Below are 21,645 nucleotides of genomic sequence, written 5' to 3'. Positions count from 1 at the left end.
AAATATTTCCAGTAATTCTTGGGGCGAGATCTGGCCGGTAGTTCTTCCTCATACGTTAATAACATATCTCTGCAGTAGGTCATATCCGTCATCCATTGTTTAATACTCGGGCCAATCGCCCCACACCCGCATTTGGATACCTGCCGCTTAGCTAATAAAAGCGCTATTACACATAATTTACGTTTTATAGCTCTCACAGTATGCATAATTCCCAATAGGCAGGTGCGTACATCGCAGACAATATCTGTTCCCACCATTACTGCGATCAATGATTTAATTTCTCCCAGTATTCTCGTATCGGTGGACAGTTCCACGCAAGGTGAATAAAGTCAGCCCCATCCAACCTACACCTCTTACATTTTGCCTCCGATCTCGGACCATATCTACACAGTTTCGTTGGAGTGTGGTATGCTTGGTGCACATATTTGAAGTGCAAAATCCTCAGATTACCATTAGGCGTAAGCATCTTAACTAGCGTACACGTGGTAGTCCATTCCTCCTCTGTGAGGGGGACCTCCAGCACATCAGTCCATCTCGCCATAGCCTTGTTGGAAGCGTATGGGATTTCGTTTTGTGCTGTTGTGTATAAGCGGGAGGCTAGATGCTTGGTATTTGTAGAAGTCAGCATTAGTTGGAGGGTATTTAAAGTTGGTGGTTCCTCCGGATAACTGGGATGTAACTTTTTGATAGCTTGCTGCAATCTGTAATAAGTGAATCGGAACAGCAGTGTCTGATTTTGGATGTATGTAAGATCCTGCAATGGGCGAAATTTCCCTTTATGATAAAGGCCTCCTAAAGTATTTATCCCCACCTGATGTAGCAGCGCAGTACCCACCTTTTCTCCAGTTACAGAGAGGTCTGGGTGATACAGCAGCGGTAGCGCCGGAGCGTATAGCGGTGTTTTTTGTGCGAGTTTCCCTAGTCTGCGCCATGCATCGGTGGTTGCGTCTATGGTATTATTGTCCTCAGTATGTAATGGTGGGCGTTTATGTGTTATAATGGCTGTTAATGGTATAGGTAGTGCGTCTCCTTCCTCCACTGCAGTGTGTGTCAGGTATGGTATGGTATGATACCAATAAGTGGCGTACTGTGCTTGTGAGCATAGGTAGTATAGTAGGAAATCTGGTACACCATATCCTCCCTTAGAATATGGCAATGTTAGCGTTCGAAGCTCCACCCGTGCCTGTTTGCCCGCCCATATTAATTTGAGTACTAATGTTGTGATACGTTTAAAAACCTCTCTAGGCGGAGATATGGGAATGATATTAAATAGATAAAGGAACTTGGGTAATATATTCATTTTCACAATCGCAATACGGTCTGCTAGGGAGAGTAGTAATTGTATCCCCGGATTAATTTTATCCTCTAGCGATGAAATGACCCTTCCATAGTTAGTTCGTATTAGCAGCTCCGGATTTCTATGGTACCACACTCCCAAATATTTAATTGGATCCTCTTACCAATCTAAGGGAAATTCGGTTGGGTGTTGCTTTGTAGAATCAGTCAGTGGAATGATTGACGATTTGGTCCAATTTATCTGTAGGCCTGAATGTCTGCCAAATTTAACGTATTCCCTCAATAGTGGCGCTAAATTTTGTTCAGGGTCACGGACGTACAAAAGCATATTATCTGCGTACAATGATATATGTAGGGGTCTGGATGGAAATTGTAACGCAGAACGGTTATGTTTCTGTCTTACTAAACACGCTAGGGGTTCCAGGGCCAGGGCAAATAGTAAGGGCGACAATGGGCACCCTTGCCTCTCTATATGGAATTGGTCTGATATATATCCATTTACCCTTATTCTGGCCACCGGCTCTGTGTACCATTCTATTGAGTCAAACGCCTTAGCGGCATCTAACATAACCGCCACTGCCTTAGTGCTGGGTCTTAAATAATGTGCAAGTGCAAATGGAGTTCTGGTGTTATGCGATGTGGCCCTGGTTGGTATAAAACCTGCTTGGTCCGGCAGGACCAGATTAATCATGAGCGACTGTAACCTAACTGCTAGAATCTTTGCTAATATTTTAGAGTCAACATTGATCAGAGACAGGGGTCTGTAGGAATCACAAATTTCAGGATCCTTAGCAGGCTTCAGGAGGGCTATTATCACCGCTTCTCGTAGCGTCGGGGGCAATATTTCCTGATCAATGGCACTACCATACATAGCTACTAAATGTGGGGCTAGCAAGTCAACATATGTTTTATAGAATTCACACGTGAACCCATCTGGGCCAGGTGCTTTTCCATTCTGCAGCGATTGTATAATCTCCGTAACTTCCTCCACCGTTATCCACCGGCAGCGATAAATACGCCCGCTGATTGTCTGAAATCCACGCAATGGCCACATCCTCGAGATAGTCAAGTACTTCTACCGGTGGTGCGGTGTGTTGTGATGTATACAATTCACTATATATTTGAGCAAACCCTTTTAAGATGCCCTCCGAGTCTGTGGTTAACGTGCCATCTCTCTCTTTGATTTTAAATACTGTCTGTGGACCTTGCCCGTCACAAATCTTAGACGCCAGACCCTACCTGGTCTTCCTCCCTCTCCAAATTTCCTAGCTTTTGATCTCTTAGAAATATATTTAAGCTTGTCCTCAGTGAATGATTGATGCTCGTGACCACCTGTCTTAGCTCTCCCAGCAGGGCCGGTTTCTGTGTTTAGTCGTATTGGGTCTCAAGCTGTTTCATTCGGGTTTCACATATGGCTAATTGGCTTCTGATATCTCTCAGTATTCCTACCATCGTGCTAATGCATACCCCTCTTAGAGTGGCCTTAAATGCCTCCCATTCAACTCCCGGGTCGTCTACAGTTGTAGTGTTTAGGTGAAAATAATCTTTTATTGCCGTGGATATGTTGTCAGCATAGACCGAGTCAATAAGTGCTTTGGCATTAAAACGCCAGCTAAAGGGGGGAGGAGAATAATGCAGTATCTGTAAGGACAATAGTATTGGATTATGATCTGACATAGTTCTGGGCATATGTTTCACTTCTCTTGTCCATAGCAACATGCTGTTTGACCCTAACCAGTAATCCATGCGAGACCAGCTCCCATGTACTGCATTTATGTGTGTGGCGCCTGTAGTGTCTGGATGTCTTTCCCTCCAAAGGTCTCGTATATTCAAGTCAGCCATCAGATGAATCACTTTTGAACGTGCATTTCTATGTGATTTAATGGTATCCCCTGATCGGTCAAGTTCATCATTTAGTGCGAGATTGAGGTCTCCACCCCATAGTATTTCAGTGTTGTTTAGTTCGTGTATGTGGTGCCACAGTTCCTGGTAAAACTCGGGTGCGTCTACGTTCGGTCCATATATATTAACCAGCGTAACTCCCTGTCCCCGTAAGACCCCTGTGATGAGGACATATCGTCCGTTCTGGTCTGCTATTGTCCGTTCAATCTTAAAGTTTGTACCTTTTCTAATCATTATCAGTACTCCTCTTGAGTAAGATGAGTATGTGGAAGGATGCGTTGTTTCCGCCCATCTGTTGCCTATAGTTTTAAGTGTGTTTGGTGCTATATGGGTCTATTGCAGTAGTGCGATGTCTATACCCCATCTATCTAGACATGCAAAAACCTGTCGTATTTTCTTTGGGTTTGTAAAACCTCGAATGTTCCAGGTGATTAGATTCAAGCGTAGTTTACCTGAGATTGTGTTATTAAGAGACATTACATGTGACTATATATTTCGTTACAGTTTCTACGCAACATCCTCTCCCCCTGTTGCAAATCTTAGTAGTTTGTAGTACAGAGTTTTGCCTACATCTCTGGTGTACATCATGAATTTCAGCAATGCATCTCAAATGCTTTGGTCCGTAAACTATCCCAACTCCCCAACTCCACCCCCCCACCCACTTCAGCATCCCAACCCTGCCAAAGCCACATCCCATATTGAACACCCAAATACATCAGAACCTTTATGGGGAACACCCATGTGGAGGTCCGCCTAGAGCGCACACTACACCATCCAATTTAATGGATGGGGGCAGACCTAACTGATCTATACAGACTTATACTTCAATAAACTTTGCGGTAATGACATTTCAATACATTGAAACAGCATCATAACGGCAATATTAGTTTGTGTTTCATTACTTATTCATTGTTTATAGTTCTTCCCTTACGTTGAATACGAACACCCATGGGAACGTAAATATGGTCTAATATAGTTCCGCAGCATTTATGTCTTCGTGCATTTGGAAAAATTTATATTCAGCCTGTCGCTTAGGATCCGGTATTGTCTCTCGATGTGTGCCACATCCCTCTGAACCCTTACGCTGTTGTCACCCTTGCTGCCACTTTCATAGTACTTAGGGTAGTCTAGGATTGGGAAGAGCGTGATTGTTCCGGCGGGATTCTGAGCCTGCAGTCGTGCTAACCACACTTGTCAGCTACCTTCCCATCAATGACTTAAACACATTTTTGCTTTGTGCTTTCACCATCCATTTAATTTCCAACAATGAATATGATACTAATCATAGTCACTTACCCTCCCGAGTTATGTGCCTGTCATCTATTTATTTCATCCAATATCACCACAAATGTATTGTTCATTAGTGAGCTGGAAGTTCTTTCCTTCACAGCTGTGAAGAAGACCTAACCTGCCATTACGTCAGTCCGAGTCCTGTTGCCTCTCTGCTCTGTCCGTAGCTTTGCGTTTGGTCTTTATTTTCTTGATGAAGTCATGTGCTGCTTTAGGAGTGAGGAGTATCGATGATTTCCCCTCCCACGTCACCTTCAGGCGTGCTGGGTATAACATGGCATAGGTCACCTGTAATGTTCTTACCTTCGCTTTGGCATTGGCGAATTCCCGTCGTGCCTGCTGTACTGCGTTGTTGTAGTTCGGATAGAATTCAAGTTGGTTTCCCTGGTAGGTAATCTGGCCTTTCTCTCGTGCGAGCCTCAATATACTGTCTCTGTCCCGGTAATTCAATACACGTGCCACGATCGGTCTTGGCGTCGCACCCGGTGGTAGTTTCGGTGCGAGCGACCTGTGAGCTCTCTCTATTATAAAGATCGATGACAGTGCTTCCTCTCCGAATATTTCCTTGCACAGGGCCATAACATATGCCTCCATGCGGCCCGTGTTGGTTGATTCCGGAATTCCCGCTATCCGGACATTGTTGCGGCGTGAACGGGCCTCCAACTCCTCCGCCTTAGCTTTGATCACCTCTAGCACCTTTTCCATGCCATTACATTTACCCGTTGTCTCATGTGCCTCATCCTTGACTGCCGATTTGATTTGTTCGGCTACCTCTAGCCACTCCCCTTGTTTATCCATTTTGGCAGCCATATTGTCCATCCTACATGTCAAATTATCATTTCCCATTTATGTCTTGCAAGTTGGTTTGTATGGCCTTTAAAATAGTTTCCATGCTACTCTCTGCCGACATATCTGCGTCAGGATCACCATCTAATTGTCCATTAGCGCCTCTCGTCGTTCTGCGTGGTTCTAAAGTTATTTTGGGTTGTTGCTTATCCGGTTTCCCCATGAGGACCACGTGTAGAGCCTCCCTAGATGGTATACTTTCGACTAGCTTCCTGCGTTAGTTAGCGGTTCAAGTGCTTGACCAACTCTTCAGTGCTACTCTTCCAGCGGAGTAGAAAAAGCTCGTGTCGCAGTGCTCGAAATTATTCTATCCGTGCTCGGATCACGATTCAGTGGTATCAGCAGGGAGAGGGCGTGTTGTGGTATAATATGTGATAATACCCTTGTGTTTATCGAGTTATACTTTGTCTACTGTTCCTGGGCAACTGCTGCGTTGTTGCATGTGACAGTAGCCTGTTACCAGTGTGGCGCTCCCTGTTCAGACTGCTCCAGGCCAACTTGCCTCTCTTTCGCACTCTACCCAGCACACTCAATGCAATGGGACAGTGCCGTCATGGTGGGGCAGCTGGCAGCTTGTTCGGTCTCCCCCGCAGTCACCTCATTCACATTCCATTGGATATCTCAATGACATCGGGTTATTTCACAGCCATAGGTTCTCTCTTCAACCATCCTGTCACTCTTGTTTTTAAAATGTGTGCGCTCTCACTCCTCACTGGGGGTATTATGTTTAAATCTATTCCTGCATGACAGCAGTGACTAGCGTTTATCATCGGGCTTCACTGCAGGTGTATACATTCCCAACATTGCTTCCATACTTTCCACTACCGCTGCTCCCACAGTGTGTTACTGCAGTCTAAAGTGGGCATTACATTCATGAAGTGGCTTTTAGACGTCTATCTCCGCTCGCAGTTAATTAGTGACGCTGCGGGGACATGGGCGCCGCCATTTTGAAAAACCGGAGTCTCCCAATGCAGGCGTCTATTTCATCGGATTGCTGCTCGTTTATCTTCCTAGGCGGATGCCAGGAGGCTTTGTTGAAATAGCGTTTTAACTATTTTACCTGCACTTCCTCTATTGTATTTTGATCCCTGCCCTTTGTGTCCGCTCCCTCCCTCCTCCTCAGCGTCCACGGAGTTTATCGTGGCGCTTTTAATTTTTTAACATTTGTTTGGCTGTGGTGAGGGACTCTGCAGATTTTGCACTTTATTTCAGTGGCATCACTGTAATATTTCTGCCTAGCACCCAGGGCGGCTATCGGCCGATTTACGGGCCGAGGCTCCCGGGTGCTGCATTTTGGCAGCGGCCATCTTTGGTTGGGCACTCCTGCTTGAGGCGCTCTAGTCGCCAGTACTTAAACAACTGGTTATGACTCAGCACAGCGGACGCGATCAGCGGTCGCGCCGCATTCGCGCCGGAGTCGAGCCTGAGTCCAGCCCGTCTGCGCCCGTCAGCGACAAGGAGGCGCCAGGGGCCAGCCAGTATGTTGCAGGTGATTCTTTCCATCTTCCTTCTGTCCTGCGAGCCTTAAAACCCTCCAGGCTACCCTGTCATTACTCCCTTACTCCTGAAATTCTTGCCAAGACCCCTGTATGTAGCTGTATGAACAAACACATTACGTCTACCCTGCCGGATGATCTTATCCATCGCCCTCTCCCTGCTAAGCCATCCCCCTCTCTCACTGGCTACACAGGTCTTCTTCTGAATACCCGCTCCTTGGTCAAAAATAACATCTCCTTCAGAGACCTTATTTCAAAGGAAAAGCCCACCTGGGCCTTCATTACTGAAACTTGGGCTTCAGAATCTTCTCCGCCCGATCTGATAAATGCTATTCCTGAAGGATACTCGCTGGCTAGGATGGACAGAGTAGGCCGTGTGGGAGGTGGCCTGGGGATACTTTACCTCAGCTCTGTAAAATGCAGGACTGTCCATCTGTCCTCTCCATCCGAGCACCTACAGGCAATACATTTTACCCTTACCCCCTCCCCTACTATCTCCTTTACCGGGATACTGGTCTATAGACCCCCTGGCCCTAGGTCGGCGTTCTGCTCTGAACTCCTTAATATTCTAGAGCCCTATATTGATGGGCCCTCCCTAACCATTTTGGGAGACTTTAATTTCCATTTGGAAAAACATACTTCCCCGGACACTTCCCATCTGTTGGATGCTCTATCCTCCTATGACATACCTCTGCTGGCGACTGGGCCCACTCATCTAGCTGGCCACACTCTAGATGGAATTTTTAGTAATCATTCCCGACTCTCTATTGGTATCCCCTTCCCTCTGTCTTGGTCAGACCACTTTGCAGTTCCTTTTCGTTTCCCCCCCCCCTCTCTCAATGGCCTCCAGCACCATCACACCAAGTGGGTCTTGAGAAGGAATTTTGGGGAGATTACTAATAACTCCCTTGCCCCTTTCCTGGTCACGCACAAGCGTTCTTCCACCGGTGACGTACACTCGATGGCTCTTGACCTTTCCAATTCCCTTACGGAGGCTGTCAATTCACTCGCCCCGGCTAGCCTCCACTATTCTGCTAGAAAACGGCCCTCTGCTCCCTGGTACTCTGAATCCCTTAGGAGTCTTAGACAAGGCTGTAGAAGGCAGGAAAGGCTTTGGAGGACACACTTTGACCCTATGGAGAGGGAAAAACACAGAGCTCTCCTCAAAGACTATAAAGCGGCTGTACTTAGAGATAAACAGGCTCATTATTCCAAACTCACGTCCTCCCTCAAATCATCCAGTGATCTATTTAAGATTGTGGATAACCTCTCCCTCATTCAGATGCCTGACCCTATAACATCCTCACAGGCTCTATGTGACCAGATCTCCACTTTCTTTCATGAGAAGATCATGAATATTTATACAGACTTGGAATCACGTAACTCCAGTCCTCTCTCTGCCTCCTTTCTGACCCCTCTGGATGCCTCTGTTCCTACCCCCTCCCACTCTTTTTCCCAGTTCCCCGCTATCACCCTCACCCATTTGAATTCTCTGCTGGACAAGCTAAAGTCCGGATCACCTCTGGACCCATGCCCCCTTAAGGTCCTCAAAGACTGCAGACACACTATCCTTCCCCCTTTGATGGATGTGATGAACATGGCCATTTCAGAGGGAATTTATCCCCTCCCCTGGAAACTGGCCACTGTAAAGCCCCTACTTAAAAAACCTACACTGGACCCCGGGACATTAAAGAACTTTCGTCCCATCTCCCTTCTCCCTGCCCCTGCTAAACTTCTGGAGTATCATCTCAACCTCCATCTAAGTGCGTTCCTTGACAGCACCAACTCTCTTGATCCCTCTCAGCATGGCTTCCGGAGGACCCACAGCACTGAGTCGGCACTTACAGTGGTGGTCGATAGTATTCGCTCTAAGGTCGACACCGGTCAAACCACCTTACTGGTGTTACTTGACCTTACGGCGGCTTTCGACACCCTGTCCCCCTCCATTCTTGTTAGCCGACTCAGTGAGCTGGGAGTTAAGGGTTCTGCACTTAATCTTCTTGCCTCCTTCCTCGACCAACAGAAGCAAAGGGTCAAGCTAGGCGAGCACATGTCATCTGTTAAGGCCGTGAAGTGTGGGGTCCCCCAGGGCTCCTCACTGAGCCCGACGCTTTTTAACATTTATGTCGCCCCTCTCGCCAAGCTTATAAGATCCTTTGGGCTGGAAGTTCTCTCCTACGCCGACGACACGCAAATTATGGCCTCCATCTCCCAATCTGTGAGCTCCACTGCGCATAATTTCAAAAACTGCATGGAGTTGGTCGCCGGATGGATGGTCAAGAACTTCCTTAAATTGAATGGCGAGAAAACGGAGGTCCTTGTTTTTGGGGGCAAAAGTGAGATCTGGTCTTTGGATTGGTGGCCGTCTGTTCTTGGGGCTTGTCCTGTGCCGACGTTTTCTGCCCGCAACCTTGGGATCATTTTGGACACCTCCCTTTCTCTGGACAAGCAGGTTAGTAGGACTGTGTCCACCTGTTGCAATGCCCTGAGGATTCTGAGAAAGATCACTCATTATCTCTCCCCTGGGGCACGCAAACAGGTAGCAATAGCAGTCATTGCTCCAGACTTGACTACTGCAATGCCCTTTATCTCGGCATTAGCAGTGGTCTTATCCAGCGCCTCCAGACCGTTCAGAATGCGGCTGCCCAGTTTGTTGTAGGTGCCCCTAAACGTTCCTCGGGCACTTCCATCAGAAAAGACCTGCACTGGCTTCCTATGCAGGCAAGGATCAATTTTAAGGCCCTATGCCTTACTCATCGTGCCCTGAATCAATCTGGACCAGAGGCAATTCGTGCCCTTGTGGCCCATTATGTCCCTGGGAGAACACTGCGCTCATCCAGCAAATGCCTACTCACTGTCCCCCGTATCGCCAAGGCCAGATGGGGTGGAAGGTCTTTTCGCTTCCTCGCGCCCAGACTCTGGAATACGCTCCATAATGACCTCAAGGGGATTTCTTCTCACATACATTTCCGCAAGGCACTCAAGACTTGGCTATTCCAAGAGGCCTATCCCTAATTCCTCCCTGGCCGATATTTGAGCTCTCTGGTTTCCATCCTCAGCGCCTTGATGCCTCCGGGTTTAGTTGTGCTCTCTGCATATAATTTTTTTTTAATAATAATAATCGCGTACTGGCACCATTTACTCATGAAATGATGTCGGAGCTCCAGCGCGGCTTCCGATCTGCACTGCTGCTGTCCTGGAACTGTTTTTGCCAGCCCGTGCCTTTCTCCGGTTTCGGTTTTTACTCCTCAGGTCTCCCAAGTGCAGCCGGCCGCCATTTTACCTCGGATCTGTGCGTTGCTTACATCGCACATAACTTCGTGATTCTTGCAGGAATTCGGCAGGCGACTTCTCCCATCTATGCCGCACTCATTCCCATGTATCGCACTGTGTTTTGGTGCTGTTTAGAGTCGGTAATTCAACTTAAAAGCGCTGGGCCGATGTCTGCCCGGCGGAGCTGCCAATTCAATCAGCCATCCCGCTGTGCGCCCCCTAGCGCCTCTAGTTCACTTGTAACTTTGCATATATTTTATTGTCGGTGTTTATCAATGAAAGGGGACTGTACAAGTTGCAAGACTCAGGCGACTTGTCAGGCTTTAACATAAGTGTGATGAGTGCCTCACAGAGAGAGGGGGGAAATGACCTATGGGGATTGATTCACTGTATATTTTAACAAGATGGGGGATTAGGATGGGGGCATATTCTTTATAGAAGGAAAGAGTGAGGCTGTCTGTCCCTGGTCATTATTCGTCTGGAAGGTTAACTATAACCTGCGCAATTTCCTCTGTCATGAATGGGGCATCCAGATAATCGCGGTGTCCCAGGTCAAGCCATAGGAGCTCAATAGAGTCAAAGTACTGTTGTGAAGTGTCAGGGTCGAGTTCTATCCCAGCAGTGTATAGTTGGGAGTAAAAGGAGGTTATTGTCGCTATTATCTCATAGGGGGAGGTCACCTGCATCGTTTAGTAGGTCTGTCACATATTAGGACATGTGGGGTTTCCTTATTAGGCTTTCAAGTGTTTTGCCGGGGCAATCTTCCTCTCCATATCGGCGAGCGTATGCCTCTCGGCCAAGATAGCTCATCTCTTGCTCATCTTGAGTATGGTACTCCGAATACTTGGCCATGATGTCTGCTAAAGTGGGAGGGGCGGGGTTGGCGCCGTATATCTGATCGAGTATTTTTATTGCGGCCTCTAATCATTCCATAGTACCACGTATGGCTGTGAGCAGCCCAGATTGCTTGGCAATGCACACCCCTGGGATGACAACCTTAAAGGTTTCGAATTATAAGCAACCTCTGGTATAGAGGAAGCTGCCTCCGTGCACAGCTTTCGGTGAACCTATGAAGGTTTTATGTTTTCAACAATCTCAATAAAGTTTTTGATAAAAGTTTCCAAAAGGAATTCATGTTCAATGCTGTTTATTCACAATCATTGGTCATATAATCCTTGAATTTCAGTATCTTTATTTTTTCATGTCGCCATGGGTTTACTTTTCCCAATGCATTTCGGGCTTTACTGTTGCCCTTCGTCAGGGGGTTCCACTCTAAACAATAAAGAAAGGACATCTATTGTATGGATCTGTCTGTGGTATTATATCTTGTTAAACATTCCGTGTAAAATCATAACATGCCGTATGAAGGAAGGGTGGTCTAAACGTTCATGCGCTAACGGTGCAAAAATCATGTGCATTACATCGGTCTATGCGATAGGTGCAGTCCTTGTCGTTGTTTTAACGAGTGTTCAGTCTAGGGTGCTCAACGAGTGACTCATCATTTTCAAAGACAACGAACGTGCAAAGCTTCTTAATGGTGCTCATCATATTATGATTGTGCCGATTCTGGAGAGTCAGCGTGCAAGTGCTCTATGATTGTCTGTGCCGGGTTTAAAAATTGAACGTGCAAGTGCTCTCCAATGTGATTCCCCGTGTAGAATTTACGTTCTTGTCTACTAACATTCAATATATGTTTATCCAGTACAATTTGTTTTCCAGATTTATGTTATTAGAATATTACCGTCTAGGCATAAGCATGAATGTATATGATATGCAAGGCCTGCTATCGTCCGGTCTATACACATGAAGGCAATAGGACGAGCACATTTACACCATTCCAATATGGCGCCCACACTAACCGCACTTTACCTAGTCCGTTGTCGTCACACATCACTCTTTTAACTCTCGTTAGAGGAACACACACTTTCGAACCTGCCACACGAACTCATGAAACCACGAGCGCACGTATCTACTTCACAAGTAAGTATCTTTGGGGACCACCTCATAACTATTTGCAACATTCACAGCCCTTCATGGACTGTTTATACTATAATTCCTTTACCTGCTTCTACAGGCGGAGCACGCTACTGCGAACCGCCATGTAAGTGATCGTCTAACATAACCAACATCTAGTTCGACACGGGGAATCACATTGGAGAGCACTTGCACGTTCAATTTTTAAACCCGGCACAGACAATCATAGAGCACTTGCACGTTGACTCTCCAGATTCGGCACAATCATAATATGATGAGCACCATTAAGAAGCTTTGCACGTTCGTTGTCTTTGAAAACGATGAGTCACTCGTTGAGCACCCTAGACTGAACACTCGTTAAAACAACGACAAGGACTGCACCTATCGCATAGACCGATGTAATGCACATGATTTTTGCACCGTTAGCGCATGAACGTTTAGACCACCCTTCCTTTATACGGCATGTTATGATTTTACACGGAATGTTTAACGAGATATAATACCACAGACAGATCCATACAATAGATGTACTTTCTTTATTGTTTAGAGTGGAATCCCCTGATGAAGGGCAACAGTAAAGCCCAACATGCATTGGGAAAAGTAAACCCATGGCGACATGAAAAAACAAAGATACTGAAATTCAAGGATTATATGACCAATGATTGTGAATAAACAGCATTGAACATGAACTCCTTTTGAAAACTTTTTTCAAAAACTTTATTGAGATTGTTGAAAACATAAAACCTTCATAGGTTCACCGAAAGCTGTGCACGGAGGCAGCTTCCTCTATACCAGAGGTTGCTTATAATTCGTATTCATACCCCACGCTGGATGGAACAGACAGCGATACCTGCGTAGCACGCAACAACCCATTCAATTTGATTAATTTGTTTTCAACTTGGCTGTGCGAGTCCTATTCTCAAGAATTAACCTTAAAGGTTTCCCATAAAGTTGAGGGGGAGTCCACTGAGCAAGTGTTTATGTCAAAGAACTCAACTATGGATCTGCACAGTTCTTCCTTGAATGGAGTATCACGCAATGCGAAGGAGGTAAGCGCCATGAAAACATTTGCTGTCGAGTTTGCGGAATCTGTTGGGTCAGGCGCACCGGGGAATGATCAGATAGGGAGCGCACCATGTGCTCAACAGATGGGGTCCAGCTAGCCACGTCTCTAGTAACCAGCCATATGTCAATGCGGGACCAGGAGCCATGTGTGGTAGAGACAGATGTGCCCTCACAGCTGCGGGGGTGCGTGTGGCGCCATAGGGTTATTAGGGCATCGCCTGAATTAGTGAGTGCAGAGTAACAGTGGCCCGAGGGTGCAGGAGTCTCGTGCCTGAGCAGTCTAATGTGTTTTGTGGTGCTATGTTGAAATCGCCACCCCATACTATTGGACACGAGCCCAGGGATGAGAGTAATCTATATATATGGAGACAAAGTATGGGTCGTCTAAGTTTGGGCCATAGATGGCCACCATGATTAGATGTTGTGAATAAAGTGTTCCATAAATTCAACATATCTGCCTGCTATGTCTGTGTATGTTTGAATGTTGCACCAGGGGAGGCCTTTTTTAAGCAGTATGGTGAAGCCTCTTTCATAGTTGGAGTAGACTGAAGAATAGGAATCACCCCAGCAGCGTGCACGTAGTCTAGCCATGTTGGTGGTGGAGAAGTGTGTCTCCTGTAAAAAGCAGACATCGATTTTGTGTCTAGCCAGGAAAGTATGTACAAGTCGTGATTTGCGGTGGTCATTCATGCCTCTGACGTTCCATGTTACGAACATTACCTCAGTCATGTATGAAGTCTAGGGGATATGTGATGTCACGTGTACCAGCGCTGGGACTGGGCCTGAGGTAGTTAGTGCAACTAAGTGTTGTGTAGCTGCCGTGTGATGTAGTAGGTATGTTGTGCAAGATCATACAACTACAAAGATTAAACCAAACCCAGGGATACAGGACTAGTTCCCGGCATCCTTTCAGAGCTTTACCCTTCCTCCCTCCACCCTCTCCAACACCCCAATTTAGGTTGAGATTCGACTCCCCTCCCAAAATACCCCAACTTGAAGTGAAAAGAGAACACATGGGAATTATCCAGTTGGGTGCGTGAGCTCAGCTGGACATCCCCCCTGTCTCGAGGGCAGGGTAGTAAAGCGAAAGTGTACATAATTGGAAGTAATGCCTGTTGATTTAGTTAATTGCAGCCTGCCGTAAAAAGGAAGGGTGCTTCCGTTTAGGGCACGAGTGAAGCCAGGTAGGTGATGCAGTAAATAACTAGCAAGATTTTACGGCTTGTTGGCAGGCCCGTGGCCATGTACTTAGTCATTATCACTGGTGCGGCCATCCTCGGACTCGGCGGGTGGGCCAAGTAGATGGTATTTGTAGAGTTGTTTCGCATACCCCATTGCTGCTTTGGAGTCCATAAAGTAGGGAGGTTTTCCATCAGTGTCTATCTGCAGTTTGGCAGGGTATAGGAGGGCGTACAAGGTGTTTAATTGTTGAAGTTATCGTTTGGCAGGTAGGAATTCTCGTCTTGCTGCTTGGACTCCCAGAGTGAAGTCCGGATAAAATGAGAGGGAGTTTCCTTGGTGCCTGACTTCTCCCATTTCTCTAGCTTTCCGTAGAATAGCGGCACAGTAGTTTAGAATAAATGCTATAATCAGCCATTATGAGGTTCCAGGGGGTGCGCGGGCTCCTAGAATCAGGGTGCTCTCTCTACAATGAAGAGTTCAGACAGGGCAGTCCCAAACAGTTCACGCAGCAGTGACTCCAGGTAGTCCTTCATTTTTCCTGTTGCTGTGGATTCAGGTATTCCCGTGATGCGGAGGTTATTCTCACTGGAGCGGGATTCGAGATCTCCGTTTTTTGCACAGATGAGCTCCAGGACTTTGTCCAGCTTTATTAGGCGTTGTCGGTTATCTGCCCTGGTATCATCCACATCTGATATTCTGTCCTCTAGGTGGGTTATATGATTATCATGCAAATCCACACACTGCTTGACTTGGTCCGTGCGGGAGGCGAGATGGTCTATCTTGGAGTCAATTGTTTTCAAGCTGGATTTGACTTCAAGAAGCAATGATCTAATATCCTCATCATGCGCCACAAGTGTTTCAGTGTGTGTGGCTTGTTCTTCAGCCTCTTGCCGTACATCTCCACCTCTACCGATTCAGCAGCCCTCGAAGATCAGCTTGGGCTGCTTAGTGTCGGTTTTGCCCATTGCAGCTGTAGTAGAGGCACTGGGAGTGGGGGGAACTGTTGTGGGTTTCACTAGTTCCAGTATTGATACACAGTTGTAGTTTTTTGTTCAGCCAGTTGCGCCTAATGCCTCGTTCTCTCACCATGAACTGCCAGGCGCACACAGGGCTGCAGGTCAGACTCCCAATGAAGAGATTCTCAAAAAATGTCTGCTAGTGTGCGGCCATAGATCCCCCGGGGCACCGCCTCGGCGGGCGTCCAGTTGATGAGGAAGTGGGAGCTGGGGCGGCATAGGGTAAAAAGGGCTGCAGAGTGTGTCTTATGTCTAATCAACTAGTGCAGCCAAACAGTCTTTCAGCACCCTCCTCTAGCCCAGCAGGCCCATGGTAATGTATTGTGTCGCCCTTGTACAGCCGAGGTCCACTGCACAGAGCAGCAATGGTAGTTTGGTGGGCAGCTAAGGCTTATGTTGTGGCTGTGGGCAGACCGCCATCCTAGGCAGAATTCGCCATCTCGGCTACAGGCGTCAGTCTCCAGCGACGGGCCTGGTATGTGGCGTGACCTAGCCTGTGCCAATGCTGCCCTCCGTGTCAGGCAGGTGGATGTTGCAGTTGGGCATGGGCCGTCCGTGAGGGGGGCTTCAATATGCCAGTGTGACTGCAGCGCTGTCATTCAAGAGCACCTTCCATGGGTCAGGGCAGTGTGGTGGGTGCTAGCTCGCAATTGAGGTCTTCCCAGCCCAAGCAAGCAGTCCATCGGGGGCGCAGGGCTCAGCTGTTGTGTGGTAGGAGTGCTCAATCTGCCTCGTGGGGTATTCCACCGCCCCTGTCCCAAGACCTTACTTGTGATGGCGCCAGTAGGCCTCGGCAGCGGGCCTCGTAGTTAGTTGCAGGCCGATCTTAGTGCATCCATTGGGCACTCACGATGCCTGGATCCACCGCCCCTTCAGCCGCAGGTTCCCACGCCTGGTACCGGAACATTGTAGGGGGGCAGCACCGCCACAGGCGCCTCGGTACCGCCATCGGATGGCGAGTCGCTTCCCAGGCCAGCCACAGTCTGCGCGGCCTCGTCGCCCTCAAGGTCCAGCCGAGAGGCTATGGCGTGCTCGTCCTCCCAGGCGCGCCAGCCTCCGCTGATCGGCTGCAAAGTTGCTGGTGAGAATATGCAATGCAGGTGCACAGTTTCTGCCAAATCATGCAGGCGATAGTTCTCGGATGTTGGCGGATTATTCGCTCGAATGGCAGAGCACACTGTCAGGCTCACCTGAGGTCTCCACAGGGGCAGGAAGCAGGAGCCAGATGACAAGTCCCAACTTCCGCTCTCCACTCGCCAGCCCAACAAAGTCAAAGCAGTGCAAGTGAATAAGGGGAAGAGGAGAGACAAGGGAAGAGAGACAGGGCAGGTCAGCACGCATCCAACACCACGAAAGCCACACTGGAATCCGGAAATATTCCTGTGAACAGAAGGTCACGTTAGCAACTGAATAAACTAGGAGTAAGTATAAAAACTAAAGGTGTTGTAAATTTTCTACCTGGAACTCTCCACTCTTCCGCTTGTGTCCAAAAAAATTAAAAGAATAGGTGACTGATGCAGTGTTCCTAAATATATACATAAATATAGATTAGGTTACTACTAAGTACTCTAAGCATACTAGAAAGTTATGTAGTGTGGTATGTAAGTTTCTCACCCTCTATGTATATGAGGAACTTGTAATGCCCAATGGCGAAGGAAATATAGGAGATTGTTAACAGCACAAGCTTCTATTTGACCCACGAACAATATTATTCAGCCACCAACTGTATCAAAAAGGAGTATTGGACCATAAACTCCTGTATCAGTATGCACCTTAAAATATCAGCAGGTGCTCCTTGAAGCATGAAAGGAAAATAACTGTCAGCAAGACATATTAACCACATAAAACAAAATGTATGAAGAGACTGTACTCTAATTGAGTGTATAAGGGAAATGCAGATGCCAGAACGCCATTAGAATAGCCCCTAAGTAACAAGCCAAAAGAGCCCTAAAGGGCAGGGGCTGGGCCACCAGACTAACGCTAGCGCGTTACCAACAAATAATTTGACTCCTTCACCAAGAAAAGCAGGGGAGCGAGGAGCGCCTGTGAATATCCCCAAACCGTCTTCTATGAATCCAGCACTTGGAAGGAGCAGAAGCCAAACCACAGCGTCAGAGGAAGGATCCGATCTCCGACACGCCACACAACGCCGACACCAGGAACCCGGAAGAGCTTCGGCACGCCCCAGAAGTGAAGAGACCTGCAAAACAACAACTGGAACGCGAAGCGTCTATCTTCCTGCCGTTTTGCGTTATATGGGCAGAGACCTTGTTGCCGCGTGACCACGGACGCAACCCTGACAGTATATCCCCCTATATCCCCTGGTTTAGGTTTCCAAGGGTATTTACGATGAAACAACCATACCAAACGGGGAGCATGGACATGACCCAGAGGTACCCAATTCCGATCTGCGGGCCCATACCCTTTCCAATGAATGAGATATTGGAGTTTCCCTTGAACTCTCCGTGAGTCTATAATGGCCCCAACCTCATATTCTTCTTCATTGTCACCTTCTAGAGGAGCGGGAGGGCTGGCTGTTCAGTACCTGGTGCAACAGGTTTTAATAAGGATACATGGAATACTGGGTGTATTTTATGCTGTTTGGGAGGTCTAACCTCATGGCCACTGGATTGATTACTTCCACAATGTTATAGGGACCTATATATCGAGGATGAAATTTGCTACCGCCTTTGATTTGTATGTGACGTGTTGACAGCCAAAACCTGGTCCCCTACAACATATTCAGGGCTTGGGCGGCGATGAGCATCTGCACTCTCCTTATACCCTGTTTTGGCTTCTTTAAGGTTTGCTACTGCTGCCTTATGTACCTCCTGAAGTTGTGAAATGAACTCCTTAGCGGCGGGAACTGGTGCAGAAGCTGTGTGAGACATTAAAAAACAAGGGTGAAATCCATAAGAAGCAAAGAAAGGGGAAAAATCAGTGGAAGAATAGATACTGTTGTTAACCAAAAATTCTGCTGCCCATAAATATCTGTCGCGCTTGTGGAATATAACATTACCGGGAGCTGTCATACCTGGATCTTTCGCCTGAGGGACTGCTCGCTGCATCTTTTTAGGGGGATATTAGCCCTGACTGCCGCCGCCTCTTCCACCTCGCGGACCGCGCGCTGCCCAGGATTACACCTCCCAGAGGGCAGCGTGGTCTCGCGAGAGGCGTTCGGCATTCCCCCCGCCCCCGGACCTTCAAAACCGGGCTCCCGCCGCGCGGGACACGCTTGTGGTGTATAACATTACCGGGAGCTGTCATACCTGGATCTTTAGCCTGAGGGACTGCTCGCTGCATCTTTTTAGGGGGATATTAGCCCTGACTACCGCCGCCTCTTCCACCTCGCGTACCGCGCGCTGCCCAGGACTACACCTCCCAGAGGGCAGCGCGGTCTCGCGAGAGGCGTTTGGGATTCCCCCCGCCCCCGGACCTTCAAAACCGGGCTCGGGCTCCCGCCACGCGGGTCGCACTTGTGGAATATAACATTACCGGGAGCTGTCATACCTGGATCTTTCGCCTGAGGGACTGCTCGCTGCATCTTTTTAGGGGGATATTAGCCCTGACTGCCGCCGCCTCTTCCACCTCGCGGACCGTGCGCTGCCCAGGATTACACCTCCCAGAGGGCAGCGTGGTCTCGCGAGAGGCGTTTGGCATTCCCCCGCCCCCGGACCTTCAAAACCGGGCTCCCGCCGCGCGGGACACGCTTGTGGAGTATAACATTACCGGGAGCTGTCATACCTGGATCTTTAGCCTGAGGGACTGCTCGCTGCATCTTTTTAGGGGGATATTAGCCCTGACTACCGCCGCCTCTTCCACCTCGCGGACCGCGCGCTGCCCAGGACTACACCTCCCAGAGGGCAGCGTGGTCTCGCGAGAGGCGTTTGGCATTCCCCCGCCCCCGGACCTTCAAAACCGGGCTCCCGCCGTGCGGGACACGCTTGTGGAGTATAACATTACCGGGAGCTGTCATACCTGGATCTTTAGCCTGAGGGACTGCTCGCTGCATCTTTTTAGGGGGATATTAGCCCTGACTACCGCCGCCTCTTCCACCTCGCGGACCGCGCGCTGCCCAGGATTACACCGCCCAGAGGGCAGCGCGGTCTCGCGAGAGGCGTTTGGCATTCCCCCCGCCCCAGACCTTCAAAACCGGGCGCGGCCTCCCGCAGCGTGGGACGTGCGCGGGCTCGCCCGGGCAAAACCCGGGCCAAGGGCGGGCCCGTACATGCCCATCATAGACCGGACGAGGCCGGGCTGGGCCCGGTCCCTTGGTTTGACATCTTGATCATTGCCTTCTTTTGCTACTAATTCCATCTTGTTGAATTTGCAGGTCATAAAGTCAGTTAGGCAAACGGGAGATCCGCTATTACGATGGGTAAAAGGAAATTAGCGAGCCCCAAGCTGTCTGGGGGTAATACGCCCGTACCTGCCTCTCAACAAACACTTTTGAACTATCCAACTGGGTCGGTTGGAGTACTAGACAAGCAGATCCTATCAGTGGAGGAGTCTATTGAGGGGACTGTTTCTAGTCTAAGTCAGGAGCCACTTCAGTATGAAGAAACCTCTCAACCAGAGATGGGGAAAATAGTGGGTAACCCATCTAACGGCTGTATTCAACACAATGTTGATGAATCTCTATCTATTATTAATGACTCACCTACACAACCCCCACAGAAAAAGCAAAAAAATCCAAGGCCCACCGATAGACTAGATAAAGACACTGCTCCAGTGGTGGTCCATTCCTCTTTTAAAAAACAAATAAAATGTACTCCAAAAAGTAAAACGCGGGCAGGGAATCCTAGAGGCAATTTAAAACGCAAGGATGAATCAACTAGCATCCCTGCAACTGAGTCAGAGGTTAAGAATCTGACTGCCCTGGTGGAGAGGTTGGACTCATATCTTAGAGTTAGGCTGGATCAGTTTTCAACTAGAATGACTAAAATCGAGGACCTTCTTACTAGTAAATGTAACCTACAGACCCAAAATCTGAAAGGCCGGGACAACGATAGTACGAAGGCCAATAGCACCATAGATAAATTACATCCTAATACAAATGTAGTTAGCACAGCTGAGATAACAGACCTGACTGTAAATACTAATCACTCAAATGGCAATGGACTTAAAGTAAATACAGATAAGAGGGCGCAATATCAGCCTGTACCATTGGCCAGCGGAAGCTTAATGACCTCACAGGTTCCTGCATCCCAGGTACCTTCGTCTTCTTTCTATCAACACCAAAAACAAGTACTCCCGATGACTCTTCCCCCTAGTGCTCCACGAGGTGAAGCCACCCATTTAGATCTTCCACCAGAAGCTACTCCTTATATTATTGTTTTGAGCAATTTACCTACTAAGCATGTTGCCGAGGAGGAATCATGGGTATCTCTTAAAAACAAATCCTTACACTGGTTGAGCACAAGGGTAGGATTACGTAGACAGTTATTCCGGGATTTTAAGATGGTCAGACGAGTTCAATGGGTGGGATCACGTGAAAAACTTTTGCCTGGCAATTGTGTAGTAATGACTTTCAGTTCACCAATGCTAGTGAATGAAATCCTGAGGCTAGGTGTAAACCATACTCTAGATGCCCTTGGGATAAACATCCTACCATTAGGGTTTTTCTATCCGCCTAGACGAACTAATCCGTTTTCTTCTAATTGGAGACATCCCTTTATCATCCAAGGTCAAGCACAACCTCTACCCCTCTGTAACAGATTTAATGTCCTCTCGGGGTTGGATGACAACGAATGACTGAAAACGGTAGACACTATACCAGGGAAACCACAAATGGTGAATCCCAGTTTGATTTCTAGCTAGCCCGAAATTCAAGCACCCGGGAGTCGCTTTGATGGTCTTAAATCGGTTAATTCCTCGAATCCACCTCCGAATAGTTTAGCACTAGAAACATCGTTTGCGGTTGGAGGGTCTCATTTAACTGCAGGGGAAAATTAAATTGAGCTGATGACCTCCTTCCCAAACACAGATGTATTTGTCCATACTCCAACATTAAAATCTGAACCGAGGGGTCTGAAATTTGATATTATTTTCTGGAAAGTAGCAGGGCTGCAAGCAAAAAGTACAAACGACATCTGATTGGATTTGTTGCGGTCTCATAATATTGTTTGTGTACAAGAGAACTGGTTATTTCCCCCAAATCCTTTAGAAGGGTACAAGACCTACTTTTCCAAGGCTTTGCCTTCTATCTCGGGAAGACCGAAGGGGGGCTTAATAACATATATCTCAAATGCCCTTATCATTCAGGAAATAGTCATATTGAAATTGGAAAGTAACTACCAGATAAT

Source organism: Lissotriton helveticus, chromosome 2_1 (genome assembly GCF_964261635.1).
Source record: "Lissotriton helveticus chromosome 2_1, aLisHel1.1, whole genome shotgun sequence".
Taxonomy (NCBI): Eukaryota; Metazoa; Chordata; class Amphibia; order Caudata; family Salamandridae; genus Lissotriton; species Lissotriton helveticus.
This window is presented reverse-complemented; position numbering follows the sequence as displayed.